At 54.1% G+C, this 17,704-nt stretch overlaps 1 long non-coding RNA gene across 1 annotated transcript in view; it reads right to left on the reverse strand.

Moving 5' to 3' along the window:
- The window catches only part of LOC138246688 (uncharacterized), a 28,218-nt gene extending 10,760 nt beyond the window's left edge, over positions 1-17,458 (reverse strand). The window contains exon 1 of the long non-coding RNA XR_011194333.1: positions 14,648-17,458. This is a non-coding gene — a long non-coding RNA (uncharacterized lncRNA). The remainder of the gene's footprint in view (positions 1-14,647) is intronic.
- Between the last annotated feature and the right edge of the window lie 246 nt (positions 17,459-17,704).

The raw sequence follows: 17,704 nt of genomic DNA on the forward strand, positions 1-17,704 counted from the left end.
GCCCGGACTTCCTTGGCGATGGCACGCCAAATGTCCACTTTCTGATGGGCGCTGACCTATTTGACATGTACAGGGTGGGAAGGAAAAATCATAATTTTTCTGCATGTTAGATGCGATTGGCCCCCCCTCCCCAACCTTGCCATATGGCACATGCTCTCATCTGTCGTGCGTTGCACTCCTCATTCGCCCCCCACCCCACCAACTTACATCCACCCCACTCCACACAGGCATCGCCCATTCCATGTGCACCCGGTGTACTCACCTGTTGGTCTGGAGGACCGTAGAGTAACGCATACTGGGGGAGGACCCCATCCACGAGCTTCTCCAACTCTTCAGAAGTGAAGGCAGGGGCCCTTTCCCCAGTCGCAGCAGCCATTGTCACTTCCAGACCGAGGTCACAGCAGCACTTGCAGTATAGGTCCTCTCCTGTGGATGATCAGGTCTCGAGTGATTAAGCAGATAGAAAATGGCGGTCACGCCCGCGGCGGTGCGTACCGCAGTGGTGCGTACCGCGACCGCCGGCGCACATCGTCATTGGCTCCTGAAACCCATAGGCTTCAATGTTAGCCAATGCGGCTTCGTATAGCGGTCTTCGACCGCCTACCGCCACGGTGTGCCACGCCAGCGCATTGACCTCACATCCCATTGTCCCACTTCACAGGTCAGGCAGCCGCCATTTCAAGGGCCCACATGGCATAATTTGTACTGCGTCACACAGGCCTAGGCCTTGCATTGCCACACATACACGCCTTTCAATACATAGATAATCGTGTGCTATGCATGCAGTGGTGAACGTACCTGTGATTTGCTTGACTCTGTGCTCCATGCTGTCCTTCCTAGGCACCGTCCGCTGGGACTTGCGAGGAGAAGGATGAATCCTCGCGTGTACCGACCGCTGGTGGACCTGTCGACAATGGAAGAACGCCATATCATACTACGATACCGACTTGACCGTGCCACTATACATGAACTGTGTGCCCAGCTGGAGCCAGCCCTGATGTCCCCCATCCGCCAACCCACAGGAATTCCCCCTCTAGTGCAGGTTCTGTCAGTCCTCCATTTTTTGGCAAGTGGCTCATTCCAGACAACAGTGGCCATGTCATCTGCAATGTCTCAGCCTATGTTTTCAAAAATCTTGTCTAGAGTGTTGTCTGCCCTGACGAAACACATGCGGCGCTACATTGTATTCCCTGAGGAGGTTGATTTGGCCACTGTGAAGGGTGATTTTTATGCCCTTGGACATATCCCCAACATAATTGGTGCCATTGATGGGACCCATGTGGCTTTAGTACCCCTAAAAGACGATGAGCAGGTGTACAGAAACAGTTACCATTCGATGAACGTCCAGGTGGTCTGTTTGGCTGACCAGTACATCTCCCATGTGAATGCCAAGTTCCCTGGGTCAGTGCATGACGCGTATGTGATGCGAAATAGCAGCATCCCTTATGTGATGGAACAGCTACAGAGACAACGTGTGTGGCTAATTGGTGACTCTGGTTACCTCAACCTGCCTTGGCTATTGACCCCAGTGAGGAATCCCCGGACCAGGGCAGAGGAACGGTACAATGAGGCCCATGGGCGAACTAGGAGGATCATAGAAAGAACCTTTGGCCTCCTGAAGGCCAGGTTTAGGTGCCTGCATATGACAGGGGGATCCCTGATGTACTCACCAAAGAAGGTGTGCCAGATCATCGTGGCCTGCTGTATGCTTCACAATCTGGCATTGCGACGTCAGGTGCCTTTCCTGCAGGAGGATGGTCCAGATGGTGGTGTTGAAGCAGCTGTGGAGCCTGCGGAGAGTGAAGAGGAGGAAGACGAAGAGGACGACCCAGACAACAGGGACAGAGTTATCCAACAGTATTTTCAGTAGCACACAGGTAGGAATCACCCACGCCATTTAACATTTACTGAAAGCCCCCTGCATCTTTACTTTGTGTTTTTCCCCCCAGTTCTTTTAAACTGATGTTTGATTTTCCCTTCCCTTTTCAGTGCTGTATGACCCACTGCGGGACTTCTGCTTGGTTAGCCCATGGACTAATGCTTATTGAGATCGGTATGTTGTCATCACATAAATAACAGAACATTATTGATCAGTAATGTGTTAAACATTTGTAAATAATACAGGCTGACTCCAGAATGATTTCAGTGCAATGAGTGATTTATTTTTAGTGCTAGATATTGGTACATGATATTAAAACGGTGATGGGTGAGGGTGGAGTTATGTCCATGGCAGAGTCCAGTTCTCGGTCGCACAGGTGCATTGTCCATATGCCTGTGGAAGGATGGAGCAGGGGCAGTTCAAGGTTGGACAGGGTGACACTGTGGGACAGTGGAATGACATCCGGGGGGATATTAGGCTGGCGGGGGTCTTGGCATCCTACTCTGTCTTCCTTTGAGATCTCAGGCTCCTCTTGCGGGGTGGTTGTTCTTCAGCAGGAGGTGGGGTTCTGGTGGGCCGTTGTTCTGTGGGGGCCTCCTGACCACTAGCGCCGGCGGAGGTGGTAGGCTGTTCCTGGCTAGTGACAGGGGCCCTTTGTGGTGCCACATGGTCCCGCATTGTGGTTTCTATACGGTTGAGGGCCTGGACTATGGTCCCCATAGCGGTAGCGATGTTCCTGAGTTCATTGCTGAACCCCATGTACCGTTCCTCCTGCTGTGCCTGGATCTCGGTGAACCTGGCCAGTACCGTCGCCATCGTCTCCTGGGAGTGATGGTATGCTCCCATGATGGTGGTGAGGGCCTCTTGGAGAGTCGGTTCCCTGGGCCTGTCCTCCCCCCCCTGTCGCACAGCAGCCCTCCCAGTTGCCCTGTTTCCCCGGGCCTCTGTCCCCTGGACGGTGTGCCCACTACCACTGCCCCCAGGTCCCTGTTGTTGTTGGGGTGTTGGGTCAGCCTGGGTGCCCTGTAGTGGCGGACACACCGCTGATTGACGCGTCCGCGAGACAGAGGCATGGGTCCGCTGGGTGGGAGCTGTGCTTGTGTTCCCAGAGGGGGTTGGGTCTGCTGTGGCCTGTGTCTGTGTGTGGGGAACCGACTGTCCAGAGGTCCCCGATGGTCCGGGCTGGTCATCAGGTTCTAGGTCGACAGAGCTGCTGTCCTCGCTGGGGGCCTGTTCTGGGGGTGGGATGGACAAATCTGGACCCTCCGTGGCGGTGTGTTGGCGTTCGGGCCCTGCAGGGGTAAAGGAGTATGGTTATTGTTTCGGTGTGTGCCATGGCGTGCATTTTGAGTGCCCTTGGCCCCCAGTGCTGGCATTCCCTTGTCCGAGGTGTTGTGAGGGTGGTGGGGGGGGGGGTGTATGGGTATGTGCAATGGTCATGCTTTGGTGGTGGCTGTCTATGGTTTGTGTTGGCATTCAGGGGTTGGTGTTGTTTAGGGTGGGTTGTGCTGGTGAGACATTGGCAGGGAGGTTGTGTGCTGGGGGGTTGAGATTGGGGGTGAGGGGGGGGGGTTGGCATGCTGGTGGTTGGGGGGGGTGAAGTAGTTGAGATTCGACTTACCAGAGTCCATTCCTCCGTGTACTCCAGCGAGGCCATCAGGATGCAGGATGTTTACCACCTCTTGCTCCCATGCTGTGAATTGGGGTGGAGTGGGTGGGGGTCCGCCGCCAGTCTTCTGCACAGCGATGTTGTGTCGCGACACCATCGAGCGCACCTTCCCCCGTAGGTCGTTCCATCGCTTTCTGATATCTTCCCGATTTCTGGGATGCTGTCCCACAGCGTTGACCCTGTCTACGATCCTTTGCCATAGCTCAGCCTTCCTTGCTATAGTGGTGTGCTGCACCTGTGTGCCGAAGAGCTGGGGCTCAACCCTTATAATTTCCTCCACCATGACCCTGAGTTCTTGGTCCGAGAACCTGGGGTGTCTTTGGGGTGGTGTGGATGAGGTGTGGGGTGGTGTTTGTGGTGATGTGCGTGGTGATATGTGGTGATGTGTGCGTAGATGTGGTGTGGGTGATGAAGTTGGGTTCCTGTGTGTGTTGGGGTTTTCTATTGCTGTGCTCGCTCTCTCTATCTCTATCTCTCTCGCCTTCTCTCCGATTTCCAACTAGTGGGGGTTTGTGGGTGATGTGGGTGTGTGTTTTATAGTTGATTGGATGTGTGGGAGTGTTGTTTGTATGTGTGTCAGGTGTGTGTATTTCAAATTGTCCAATGTGGCTGTGTTTTGGAGCTGTGTGTGTATTTTGAGCGTGGCGGTGTGTACCGCCAATGGAATACCGCGGTTGAAAGACCGCCGCGTGGATTCGTGGGTCAGAATGGCATGGGCGTGTTTGTGTTGGCGTGACGGTGGAGGTTTGGTCATCTCCAGTTTTCCGCGGCCCGCTGATGAGGCGGCCTTCCTTGGATGTCGGATTGTTGGCGGTTTCACAGTTGGTGGTCAGAATGACCGTGGCGGTTTACCGCGGCCGCGGCGGTAGAATGGCGGACTTCTGACCGGCGGTAAGGGCCTTTTACCGCCGAGGTCAGAATGACCCCCATTATGTCCTATGGGATTAGATTTTGGTGGACGGGATATTTCTCCTCATTGTGACGGAGTAACCCGTCCGCAGAAATCAGGCCCATAGTCTCTGGGACTTGTAATACGGTGGACGGGGTATCCGTCACCATTGTGATGGAGTAACCCGTCCGCCGAGTTGTAAATCAGGCCCGTAGTCTATGGAACTTGTAATACGGCGGACGGGGTATCCGTCACCATTGTGACGGAGTAACCCGTCCGCCGAGTTGTAAATCAGGCCCATAGTCTATGGAACTTGTAATACGGCGGACGAGGTATCCGTCACCGTTGTGACAGAGTAACCCATCCACCGAAATCTAAATCAGGCCCTAGTCTATGGAACTTGTAATACGGCGGACGGGGTATCCGTCACCGTTGTGACGGAGTAACCCGTCCGCCGAGATCTAAATCAGGCCCATAGTCGATGGAACTTGTAATACGGCGGACGAGGTCCATCACCGTTATGACAAAGTAACCCGTCCGCCGAGTTGTAAATCAGGCCCGTAGTCTATGGAACTTGTAATACGGCGGACAGGGTATCCGTCACCGTTGTGATGGAGTAACCCGTCCGCAGAGATCTAGATCAGGCCCTAGTCTATGGAACTTGTAATATGGCGGACGAGGTATCCGTCACCATTGTGATGGAGTAACCCGTCCGCCGAGTTGTAAATCAGGCCCGTAGTCTATGGAACTTGTAATACGGCGGACGAGGTATCCGTCACCGTTGTGATGGAGTAACCCGTCCGCCGAGTTGTAAATCAGGCCCATAGTCTATGGAACTTGTAACACGGCGGACGGGGTATCCGTCACCATTGTGATGGAGTAACCCATCCTCCGAGTTGTAAATCAGGCCCATAGTCTATGGAACTTGTAATACGGCGGACGAGGTATCCGTCACCGTTGTGATGGAGTAACCCGTCCGCCGAGTTGTAAATCAGGCCCACAGTCTATGGAACTTGTAATACGGCGGACGAGGTATCCGTCACCGTTGAGACGGAGTAACCCGTCTGCCGAGTTGTAAATCAGGCCCGTAGTCTCTGGAGCACTTCACAAGCCGGCGATAGGGGTGCAAATATATGCTCCTTTTTTCCCCTTATTACCCCCGACATGGCTGAGTAAACAAGGCAGGGCCTTGCCCTAAGGAGGTTTTATCAGGTGGCCCCCTCCACTTTTAACCCGCTGGCCTCTGCGCTAATACTGCTGATTTTACACCTGACTGGGGCTGCCCCCACGTCCTGCTTTGAAAGACCGCCTCCAGAGCTCCTGGATTGGCGCTGCCCATCACTATGGCCCACTTCTTTTCTCAGGATGACTCCTATGGAGAGTACGTGGACATCCCATATGATCACCAGGTGAGGGAACGTCTGGTGGAGTCACTGGACACCCATGTGCAGGATTCAGTCATCAGGGCATTGATCAAAGCCCTCCACCCCTTTACTCAACCTCTAGGAGGAGAGACCTGGGGGCAAGCTCTCCAGAGACCCACCCCTGCTTGAGGTATTGAGGCACTGGTCCTCCTAGCAAAGGGGGGGGGGGGCTCATGCTGAGGTTTTGGACCATGAATATGATGCTTGTGCTGCACCAGGCCCTTCAGGGCTCTCTCATGAGCTGAGCCAGGGCACAGAGGACTCTCCCTCGCAATCATCCAATTCAGAACATTCCCAGGAAGACTTGCACACATCTTCCAAGCAGAAACACAATACCACTGAGAACCCGGCTGGGCTTTCTGCTAAGAAGCTTCCCTTCATTCCTGATGGAATCATCCAGCCACGCCCTTCAGAATGGGCTCCCTGACCTGGGGGTTGGAAGAGAGGTGTGCAACACGCTTCCCGTGCACATTCAGGGCCATATTTATACTTTTCGACGCACAACTGCGCCAACGCAGTTGTGCGTCAAAAAATTGAATGCCGGCTAACGCCATTCTGAAGCGCCATGCGGGCGCCGTATTTATTCAATGACGTTAGCCGGCATTAGCCGGTGCTGTGGAGTGGTGTGCGTAAAAAAAAATGACACACACCAGGCAGCGCCGGCGTAGGGGAATATGGAGCTTGGGCGTCAAAAAATGGGGCAAGTCAGGCTGATGCAAAATTTTCGCCTCAACCCGAATTGCGCCTTTTTTTTTTACTCCCAACCCCCATTGAAATGACTCCTGTCTTAGCAAAGACAGGAGTCATGCCCCCTTGCCCAATGGCCATGCCCAGGGGACTTATGTCCCCTGGGCATGGTCATTGGGCATAGTGGCATGTAGGGGGGCACAAATCAGGCCCCCCTATGCCACAAAAAATAAAATAAAAAAATACTTACCTGAACTTACCTTAACTTCCCTGGGATGGGTCCCTCCATCCTTGGGCGTCCTCCTGGGGTGGGCAAGGGTGGCAGGGGGTGTCCCTGGGGGCATGGGAGGGCACCTCTGGGCTCCTTCCGAGCCCACAGGTCCCTTAACGCCTGCCCTGAGCAGGCGTTAAAAAATGACGCAAACACGGCTGGACGTCATTTTTTTTGACCCTCCCACTCCCGGGCGTCATTTTTGCCCGGGAGTATAAATACGACGCACATGCCTCGGAGTCATTTTTTAGTAGGGAACGCCTACCTTGCATATCATTAACGCAAGGAAGGTGTCCACGCAAAAAAATGACGCAAACTCCATGAACTTTGGCGCTAGACGCGTCTAACGCCAGAGTATAAATATGGAGTTCGTTTTGCGTCGGATTTGCGTTAAAAAAAACGACGCAAATCCTGCGCAAACAAAGTATAAATATGGCCCTCAGTCCTCCCCGGAATTTCTTTCAGGTCCGATGGGGCTTGTGCACCCTTTGGTGGTCGAAGCAGTTGCCTCCAATGGTGAGAGTAGCAAGTGCCTGGCATTTCAGAGCAGGCTCGGTTCCTCTTATGAATAGTAAGCTGGGTTCTGGTTGTAGCACTCCTCACTTTTTTGCCAGGTGTCAGTCTGTTTTCGACTGTAGTTCACTGGGATCCTGCTAAGCAGGACCCCAGTGTCCGTGCTCTCTTCCTTAAATGTATGTTGGTTACCTTTCACACCCACAATCGGCATACTGGTGCACCCGTGTAAGTCCCTAGTATATGGTACTTAGATACTTAGGGCATTGGTACACCAGGTACAATGGGCTGCAGCATGTGTTATGCCACCCATGGGACCCATGCAAACTCTGCAGGCCGCCATTGAGCCTGCGTGAAAAGGTGCATGCACCCTTTCGCCACAGATATAAGTTTTGCCCTATATCCCGGTCACTGCACTTAGACACTGTAAGTCACCCCTCTGGTTGGCCCTTTAGCCCAAGGCCAGGGTGCATGTCCCTAAGTGCAAGGGAACCCTTGCATGGGCAGGGTATCCCTACAATCCCCAGACTCCATTCCCTGGGCTTTGTAAGTGCGGGGAAGCCATCTTAAGGTAGGTAGTGGACACTGGTCAACATGAGTGGTCCAACTACATAATGGCTTCTTCAAACCTAGGCATGTTTGGTATCAAACATGTTGGAATCATGCAACTACACCAATGTCAGTGCTAGATGCATGATCCCCTGTACTCTGGGGGCTCCTTAGAGGATCCCCCAGTTCTGCCTGAGTTCCCCGGTCTGGCTGCCACCTCACGCTGCTGCAGAACCCAGACAATGTTCTGCCCTCCTCCTGCTGATGAGCCTGGCTCAGGCCAAGGAAGGCAGAACAAAGGATTTCCTGCAAGGTAGAGGTGTGACCACCTCCCCCTGGGTATTAGGTGTCTAAGGTCTGCGGTGGGGTGGTCTCTGAGTGCCACAGGACTGCTTTGAAGGGCACATTTGGTGCTCTCCTTGCATAATCTGGGTTGTACCTGTTCAGGAACACACGGGTCCCGCTCTGGCATGAAACCACACAAAGGACAGGGGAGTGACCACCCGCCTTTCCAGCTCCTCCCCTAGGGGGGTGCACAGAGCTCTGCCATGTGGCCTCTTGATTCTGCCACCTTGACAATACGATGTGCAGAGGCCCCTGGGAGCATCTGATTGGTTAGGCCAGGTAGATGACGTCCCTGATCCCCTCTGATAGGTCGGTCATCCCAGAAAGTGACCAACCCCATTTTGGGATTACTTAAGGGCTCCCCCAAGGGTGGGTCCTCAGGTTCATTTGCAAGACTTTACAAGGAACTCCGTGCAAGACATCTTCTGCTCCAGACCTCTGGAACCGCTGTAGGTCTGCTTTGGAACCGAAAAACATTTGCTTCTGGTGGGAAGGCTCCCATAACAACATTGTATTTCCAGACCTTCCAAACATTCTGTAACATCCAAGGCTGTGCATCCTCCAGTGTCACAAAGACTCTGTTTGCACCTGGAAGCAAGAAGGAATCTCCCTTCACCTCAGGCACCTCAAGACAACGTCGAACAGCTGGCGGGGGCTGCTACCCCATGCACACGGAAAGACTCTGCATCACGGGTGGTGAGTCTGTAGCCTCCTCTGGATCCTGCTTGTTTTCTGATCATCGTGATAGACTGTGGGCCCTTGGGCCTTCCATTGGACTAGAACCCCTGTGCACTGCCACTGTTGCTCTTGCCAATGCTTGTTGACTCTTCCTCCAGGAGATCCTCAGGCGCCAAGAAGCCCCAGCCTCCAGCACTAGGGAACTTGAAGATCATCCCCTGTCCTGTGACGTGGGGCTTCTGCTTTGTTGTGCTGCTGAGGCCTCCCTGTGTCCATCGCCTGTGGGTCACTCATGGGGGCTCCAATGATTTCTTCTGGCCTTCCTGGATGCCGAGTGTCAGCCCTAACCCCCCTTCCAGGGCGGAGTTTTCTGGACTTTGCTGGTCCCCAAAACTCTCCAAACACATCTTCAGCTCCTGCTTGCATCTGACAGTGCTTCTTGGTGACCTGGCTGGTCACTGACCCTCCTGCAATCCAGTGACTGTCGAGGGACAGCTCGTAGGTGACTCCTAGGATCCTCTGCAGTTCCCCACACCCCGCAGCTGGACTTCTTCCTTCACCGACTTGCAGGAACTTCACCTCTAGGAGGATGGGCATTGCCACCTGCACCACCTGGGCACCTCCGAGGGTGCTGACACTGTCCCCTTCCTTTGCAGGTCCTCCATGTCCAGAATTGTCCAGAATCCATCCCTGGGTTCCAACAGCCTGGTCCACGGGTCGTGATAGCATCTGGACAATCCGAGCCATCCACAGTGTTCAGAGGGTCCGTTCTCCCCTCTGCACCTGGGTCCCCGGTGTAGGTACTCCTGTCTTCTGGGTATCCTCAGGTGGGGGCACTCTCCATCCACAGTCTTCAGAGAGAGTCCGTTCTCCGCTCTGCACCTGGGTCCCCGGCGTAGGTACTCCTGTCTTCTGGGTATCCTCAGGTGGGGGCACTCTCCATCCACAGTCTTCAGAGAGAGTCCGTTCTCCGCTCTGCACCTGGGTCCCCGGCGTAGGTACTCCTGTCTTCTGGGTATCCTCGGGTGGGGGCACTCGCCATCCACAGTCTTCAGAGAGTCCCTTCTCCCCTCTGCACCTGGGTCCCCGGCGTAGGTACTCCTGTCTTCTGGGTATCCTCGGGTGGGGGCACTCGCCATCAACAGTCTTCAGAGAGTCCCTTCTCCCCTCTGCACCTGGGTCCCCGGCGTAGGTACTCCTGTCTTCTGGGTATCCTCGGGTGGGGGCACTCTCCATCCACAGTCTTCAGAGAGAGTCCCTTCTCCGCTCTGCACCTGGGTCCCCAGTGTAGGTACTCCTGTCTTCTGGGTATCCTCGGGTGGGGGCCCTCTCCATCCACAGTCTTCAGAGAGTCCCTTCTCCGCTCTGCACCTGGGTCCCCGGCGTAGGTACTCCTGTCTTCTGGGTATCCTCGGGTGGGGGCCCTCTCCATCCACAGTCTTCAGAGAGAGTCCGTTCTCCGCTCTGCACCTGGGTCCCTGGTGTAGGTACTCCTGTCTTCTGGGTATCCTTGGGTGGGGGCCCTCTCCATCCACAGTCTTCAGAGAGTCCGTTCTCCGCTCTGCACCTGGGTCCCTGGTGTAGGTACTCCTGTCTTCTGGGTATCCTCGGGTGGGGGCACGCTCCATCCACAGTCTTCAGAGAGCCCGTTCTCCTCTCTGCACCTGGGTCCCCGGCGTAGGTACTGCTGTCTTCTGGGTATCCTCGGGTGGGGACACTCTCCATCCACAGTCTTCAGAGAGTCCGTTCTCCGCTCTGCACCTGGGTCCCTGATGTAGGTACTCCTGTCTTCTGGGTATCCTCGGGTGGGGGCCCTCTCCATCCACAGTCTTCAGAGAGTCTGTTCTCCGCTCTGCACCTGGGTCCCCGGCATAGGTACTCCTGTCTTCTGGGTATCCTCGGGTGGGGGCCCTCTCCATCCACAGTCTTCAGAGAGAGAGTCCTTTCTCCGCTCTGCACCTGGGTCCCTGGTGTAGGTACTGCTGTCTTCTGGGTATCCTCGGGTGGGGGCCCTCTCCATCCACAGTCTTCAGAGAGTCCGTTCTCTGCTCTGCACCTGGGTCCCCGGCGTAGGTACTCCTGTCTGTTGGGTATCCTCGGGTGGGGGCCCTCTCCATCCACAGTCTTCAGAGAGTCTGTTCTCCGCTCTGCACCTGGGTCCCCGGCGTAGGTACTCCTGTCTTCTGGGTATCCTCGGGTGGGGGCCCTCTCCATCCACAGTCTTCAGAGAGTCCGTTCTCCGCTCTGCACCTGGGTCCCCGGCGTAGGTACTCCTGTCTGTTGGGTATCCTCGGGTGGGGGCCCTCTCCATCCACAGTCTTCAGAGAGTCCCTTCTCCTCTCTGCACCTGGGTCCCCGGCGTAGGTACTCCTGTCTGTTGGGTATCCTCGGATGGGGGCACTCGCCATCCACAGTCTTCAGAGAGTCCCTTCTCCGCTCTGCACCTGGGTCCCCAGTGTAGGTACTCCTGTCTTCTGGGTATCCTGGGGTGGGGGCCCTCTCCATCCACAGTCTTCAGAGAGAGTCCGTTCTCCGCTCTGCACCTGGGTCCCTGGCGTAGGTACTCTGGTCTTCTGGGTATCCTCGGGTGGGGGCCCTCTCCATCCACAGTCTTCAGAGAGAGTCCGTTGTCCCCTCTGCACCTGGGTCCGCAGCGTAGGTACTCCTGTCTTCTTGGTATCCTGGGGTGGGGGCCCTCTCCATCCACAGTCTTCAGAGAGAGTCCGTTCTCCGCTCTGCACCTGGGTCCCTGGTGTAGGTACTGCTGTCTTCTGGGTATCCTCGGGTGGGGGCCCTCTCCATCCACAGTCTTCAGAGAGTCCCTTCTCCCCTCTGCACCTGGGTCCCCGGCGTAGGTACTCCTGTCTTCTGGGTATCCTGGGGTGGGGGCCCTCTCCATCCACAGTCTTCAGAGAGAGTCCGTTCTCCGCTCTGCACATGGGTCCCTGGTGTAGCTACTCCTGTCTTCTGGGTATCCTCGGGTGGGGGCCCTCTCCATCCACAGTCTTCAGAGAGACCCTTCTCCGCTCTGCACCTGGGTCCCCGGCGTAGGTACTCCTGTCTTCTGGGTATCCTCGGGTGGGGGCACTCTCCATCCACAGTCTTCAGACAGTCCCTTCTCCTCTCTGCACCTGGGTCCCCGGCGTAGGTACTCCTGTCTTCTGGGTATCCTCGAGTGGGGGCCCTCTCCATCCACAGTGTTCAGAGGGTCCGTTCTCCCCTCTGCACCTGGGTCCCCGGCGTAGGTACTCTGGTCTTCTGGGTATCCTCGGGTGGGGGCCCTCTCCATCCACAGTCTTCAGAGAGAGTCCGTTGTCCCCTCTGCACCTGGGTCCGCGGCATAGGTGCTCCTGTCTTCTGGGTATCCTGGGGTGGGGGCCCTCTCCATCCACAGTCTTCAGAGAGAGTCCGTTCTCCGCTCTGCACCTGGGTCCCTGGTGTAGGTACTGCTGTATTCTGGGTATCCTCGGGTGGGGGCCCTCTCCATCCACAGTCTTCAGAGAGAGTCCGTTCTCCTCTCTGCACCTGGGTCTGCAGCGTAGGTACTCTGGTCTTCTGGGTATCCTCGGGTGGGGGCCCTCTCCATCCACAGTCTTTAGAGAGAGTCCGTTGTCCCCTCTGCACCTGGGTCCGCGGCGTAGGTGCTCCTGTCTTCTGGGTATCCTGGGGTGGGGGCCCTCTCCATCCACAGTCTTCAGAGAGAGTCCGTTCTCCGCTCTGCACCTGGGTCCCTGGTGTAGGTACTGCTGTCTTCTGGGTATCCTCGGGTGGGGGCCCTCTCCATCCACAGTCTTCAGAGAGAGTCCGTTCTCCTCTCTGCACCTGGGTCTGCAGCGTAGGTACTCCTGTCTTCTGCGTATCCTCGGGTGGGGGCCCTCTCCATCCACAGTTTTCAGAGAGAGTCCCTTCTCCTCTCTGCACCTGGGTCCCTGGTGTAGGTGCTCCTAACTTCTGGGTATCCTCGGGTGGGGGCCCTCTCCATCCATCCTCTTGTCTGCTGGTTTCCTCGGGGTCCGCTGGGAAGGGTCTTGAATCACATGAACCGCAACCACTACTTCCCTGTGTTACTCTATGGGGTGACTGGGTGGGGAACTACTCCGCACCTGGTCGCTGGATCGGATCTGGACGACCGAGGACAACATGCTGAACTGGTCATTTTCTGACACCAGGACATTATTCAGCAGCGCCCACTCATTGTCTGTATTCCATCTGGGGCAGCAGTCAGCTGGGCTCAAAAGAGAGGCAGATGCAAAGGTCCCTCAGCACAGCTTTTATTCCATCCTTATCCTGGCTTGGGGCCACCTGGAGCCTGACACGGACCCAGGACAATGGAAGGAAACAGGGTGCAGAACTTCTCATCACTTCACTTGAAAGTACGTGAAAGAAGGGTTTCAAGTTTACGCAACACCCTCTGTAAGAGGTGAGAGGTGCTCTTGCACTGGTGAATGCAAGATTTATCTGTCCGTATGGGTAATCCCACAAATATGGATTAAAATGGCAGCCACTAATATAGTTTTTAGTTCTTTTATAGCGCTACTTGTCCCAGAGTAGGGCTTCAGAGCACTATACATCATCACACAGGGAGGCACGATCAATCATACACATGTGTAAATCAATGTACAGGCAATGTTACATAAGACAATGCGGTGTAGGAATGACGTAAGAGCTGTCCTTGCAGACATTTTATGTTACGGGTGAATACTTGTGAGAAACCTAAAGTTAGGGTGTAAAAGACAATGCAGTGACACAGCAACAAGACTTTATTACATCCCAAGGGAACCTTTATATGCAATCTTAGGATAACAACAGGTTGAGAAAAACACAAAAAATCTAAACCCATTACTTGCAGTTTCCATGCACATCTTTGATAGAAATAAATAGATTAGAGGTTTAGATTACAACTTCTGCAGCTTTTCAACTGGAAGTAACAACATGATCTGAGTATCCAAAGCCAGGGCCCACGCGTCTCTCTACCTGAAATACACATCTGTGATTTGCGTGTTACGTGTGCTTCGCAGCAGGCACAATAACCCTCTGTGCTACTTTATGAAGCAAAACTGGCTGCGCCGCACACACACCTGTCTTGAAAACGCTATGCCCACCGGCTCTATCTGACCGCTATCACAATCTCATCATTGTTCCGCACACAATGATCTCTGCAGCAGGTGTCTGAACCCTGTGAAATATTTTAAAGCACAGCCTCCTGGTCACCAATTACGTAATCTGGAAAAGACTGCTGACATGTATGTTCTTGCTGGCAATGTCTCTGCAGCAGACCATGTTTGAAATGCATGTTGTTAGAAAGGGGGTCTTTGGTTGGCAGTCAGGTTACCCCATGCCCAAGCAAGGACACTCACTCTAGTCAGGGTAAAGGAAGGAGAATCACCCTCAGCTAACCCCGCTGGCCCCCTTGGTAGCTTGGCACAAGTGGCAGGCTTAACTTCAGGAGCACGGGGTAAACTATTTGCACCAACACACACACAGTAACACAGTGAAAACACTACAAGATGGACATGACACCAGTTTAGAAAAATAGGTAATATTTGTCTAAATCAAACAAGACCAAAATGACAAAAATTCAACATACACGAGTCAAGATATGAATTTTCAAAAGAATAAGAGCCTTAATCCCTAGAAAACAGTGAGAATGCTCCTGTTACACAAAGTACCTGGTTAGTGTAAAAAATAAAGCCACACGGGCGAGCGTGCATCGGAAAAGGGTAGCGATGCGTTGATTCCTTACTTGCAAGTGAGGCCTGCATCTTTCCTTCTCCTGTCGGGTCGGCGATGCATCGTTTTTCTTCCTTGCAAAAGAGAGCAATGCGTCGATTTCCGGACGGGGCACCTCAGATCTGTGCAGAGTCGGGTTGACTTTGACATCCAGGGACGATGCGTGGAAAATCCAGTTGCACAGTAACAGAAAACCGTGCTGTGTGGGGTTTGCATCATTTTCAACCTCCATAAGCGGGTGTTGCGTGTTGTTTCTCCAGTCACGATGCGTCGACCTCCCAGCCGCGATGCAGGTGGAGCATCGATTCCAGCCATGGAGCCAGTGGCACGCAGTTTATCAGCTGCGTTGCGGAAGGTGCTTTGAAAATGTCCCCGCACGTCGTTCTGTGAGTGGAGGGACGGGATAGGGTACTACTTGGCAGGCAGGCGTCTCAGTAGAGAGTCCATGTGCTGTCAGGGGAAGTCTTTGATGGCCCTGAGACTTCAACAACAGGAGACAAGCTCAGTTCAAGTCCTTGGAGATTCTTCTCAAGCAGGAAAGCACAAAAAAAGTCTAGTCTTTGTCCCCTTTCACAGGCAGAAGCAGCAACTGCAGGATAGCTCCACAAAGCACAGTCACAGGCAGGGGCAGCACTTCTCCTCAGCTCTTCAGCTCTTCTCCTTGGCAGAGGTCCCTCTTGATTCCTGAAGTGATCTAATTTTCAGGGGTTTTAGGTCCACTACTTATACCCCTTTCTACCTTTGAAGTAGGCAAATTGCAAAGGAAAGTCTCTGCTGTTCACAGGATCTTGCCCAGGCCAGGCTCCAGACACACACCAGGGGTTCGAGACTGCATTGTGTGAGGGCAGGCACAGCCCTTTCAGGTGTGATTGACAACTCCTCCCCTCCCTCCCAGCACAGATGGCTCATCAGGGAATGCAGGCTACACCCCAGCTCCACTTGTGTCGTCACTGTCTAGAGAGAGGTGCAAACAGCCCAACTGTCAAACTGACCCAGACAGAGAATCCACAAACAGGCAGACTCACAGAATGGTTTAAGCAAGAAAATACCTACTTTATAAAAGTGGCATTTTCAAACACACAATCTAAAAACAACTTTTACCAAAATATGTATTTTTAAATTATGAGTTCAGGGACCCTAAACTCAATTTTTCTATCTGCTCCCAAAGGGAATTTGCACTTTAATCATATTTAAAGGCAACCCCCATATTAACCTATGAGAGAGATAGGCCCCCCCTGCACAATGAAAAACGAATTTGGCAGTTTTTCACTGTCAGGACATATAAAGCACATTAGTATATGTCCTACCTTAAACATACACTGCACCCTGCCAATAGGGCTACCTAGGGCCTACCTTAGGGGTGTCTGACATGTAAGAAAAGGGAAAGTTTAGGCCTGGCAAGTGGGTACACTTGCCAAGTCAAATTGGCAGTTTACAACTGCACACAGACACTGCAGTGACAGGTTTGAGCCATGTTGACAGGGCTACTAATGTGGGTGGCACAACCAGGGCTGCAGGCCCACTAGTAGCATTTGATTTACAGGCCCTGGGCACCTCTAGTGCACTGTACTAGGGACTTATTAGTAAATCAAATATGCCAATCATGGAAAGTCAATTACCCATACATTTTACACAAGGAGCACTTGCCCTTTAGCACTGGTTAGCAGTGGTAAAGTGCCCAGAGTCCTAAAGCCAATAAAATAAGTTCTGAGAAAATAGGAGGAAGGAGGCAAAAAGTTTGGGATGACCCTGCAAAAAGTGCCAGGTCCAACAGGTGGAAGTTGATTGCCCTCTGCATCTCCTTCACACAAGTTCACATATAACCTCACTTACAATTGGCTCTTGGCTGCTGCTCTGTGCTCCCTGCAGAGGGGCCAAGGAAAGGATGGGCTTGTATTCTCAACACCTCCAAGGCCCCCTTAAAGGCGCTGCCTGGGTGTTCAGGCGTCCCGGATTCGACGGGACAGTCCCGGTTCTTCACCAGCTACTCCAGGAGATTGAGATCATGTCCCGGTTCTTATACGGGGTGGGGGGGGCACCTTTATATGTGCAGGACTGGTGGGCAGCTGTCTCCAGAAGGCGGTTGGATCGACGCTGGGTTTAAAGTTTACAGTTTTTGTATTTTCTTAGCGCCTCTTCTGAGTTGGTAGGCGCTGTCATCCTGTGGCGCTTGGTGATGTAAAATTCTAGTCCTTCTTCTGTTTTTGCATAAGTCCCGGATTTTGGTTTTCAGGCTCTGATGGCCCTTCACCTCCCCCAGTCTCAGCCCCTGAGCTCCCCATAAACTGCCACCCATACCCGGAAGTGGCACAGACGGGTGCTGGGTCCCTCTCCGCAGTAGGCGCTATACAGGGACCAGTATGTGCTATAAAACATCTCCAGAGACACAACACCTGGGAGGAGCGACGCCTGCTAGAGGAGTAGATCAGGGGAAGGGACGCGGGAGTCACCTCGGGGCCATGGGTCACCTCAGGAGGTCTCATCGTCCTTGGCTCAGGTATCACCGCTGAGAAACCGGCCCCTGATTGCCTGTAAAGCACATTAACACAGGGCCCGGAAGGCACAGGTTCCAGCGTTAGCTTTTAATTTCTGCAGGGACCCGGGGGGACCCGCCTCACTTAAAGCCCTGCCCTTACTTGAGAAGTTGCAAACACCTGCCAGACTTCCAAGGCGCTGCCATGCCCTGAGTGTACCAGGGGGCCTGAGGTGCCCACGGGTGCCCCCCACCCTGGGGCAGGATGCCCCCCGCTGCCACTTCCGGCCGGGGCTGAGGTGATACCACCAGCCCCAGCAGTGAAACCGAAGGGCGCGGCTGCAGAACAGGTTCTCTGGTCCCGGAAGTGGGAGCTGCAGACAGTCCCGGGAGTGGAGGAACCGGTCCCAGGGATGGGGGAGGGCCCGGGACAGGCCACAGAGGAGGGGAGGAGAGGAGCCACCGTCAGCTGGCAGAGACACACAGGATGTGTCACTGTCACTGGGGCAAAGAGGACCCTTCTCTGTCACTGCCTCACTGCATGGGGCTAGGAGGACCCCTCCTCTGTCACTGGGGCAAAGAGGACCCCTCCTCTGT

Source organism: Pleurodeles waltl, chromosome 7, assembly GCF_031143425.1.
Source record: "Pleurodeles waltl isolate 20211129_DDA chromosome 7, aPleWal1.hap1.20221129, whole genome shotgun sequence".
Taxonomy (NCBI): Eukaryota; Metazoa; Chordata; class Amphibia; order Caudata; family Salamandridae; genus Pleurodeles; species Pleurodeles waltl.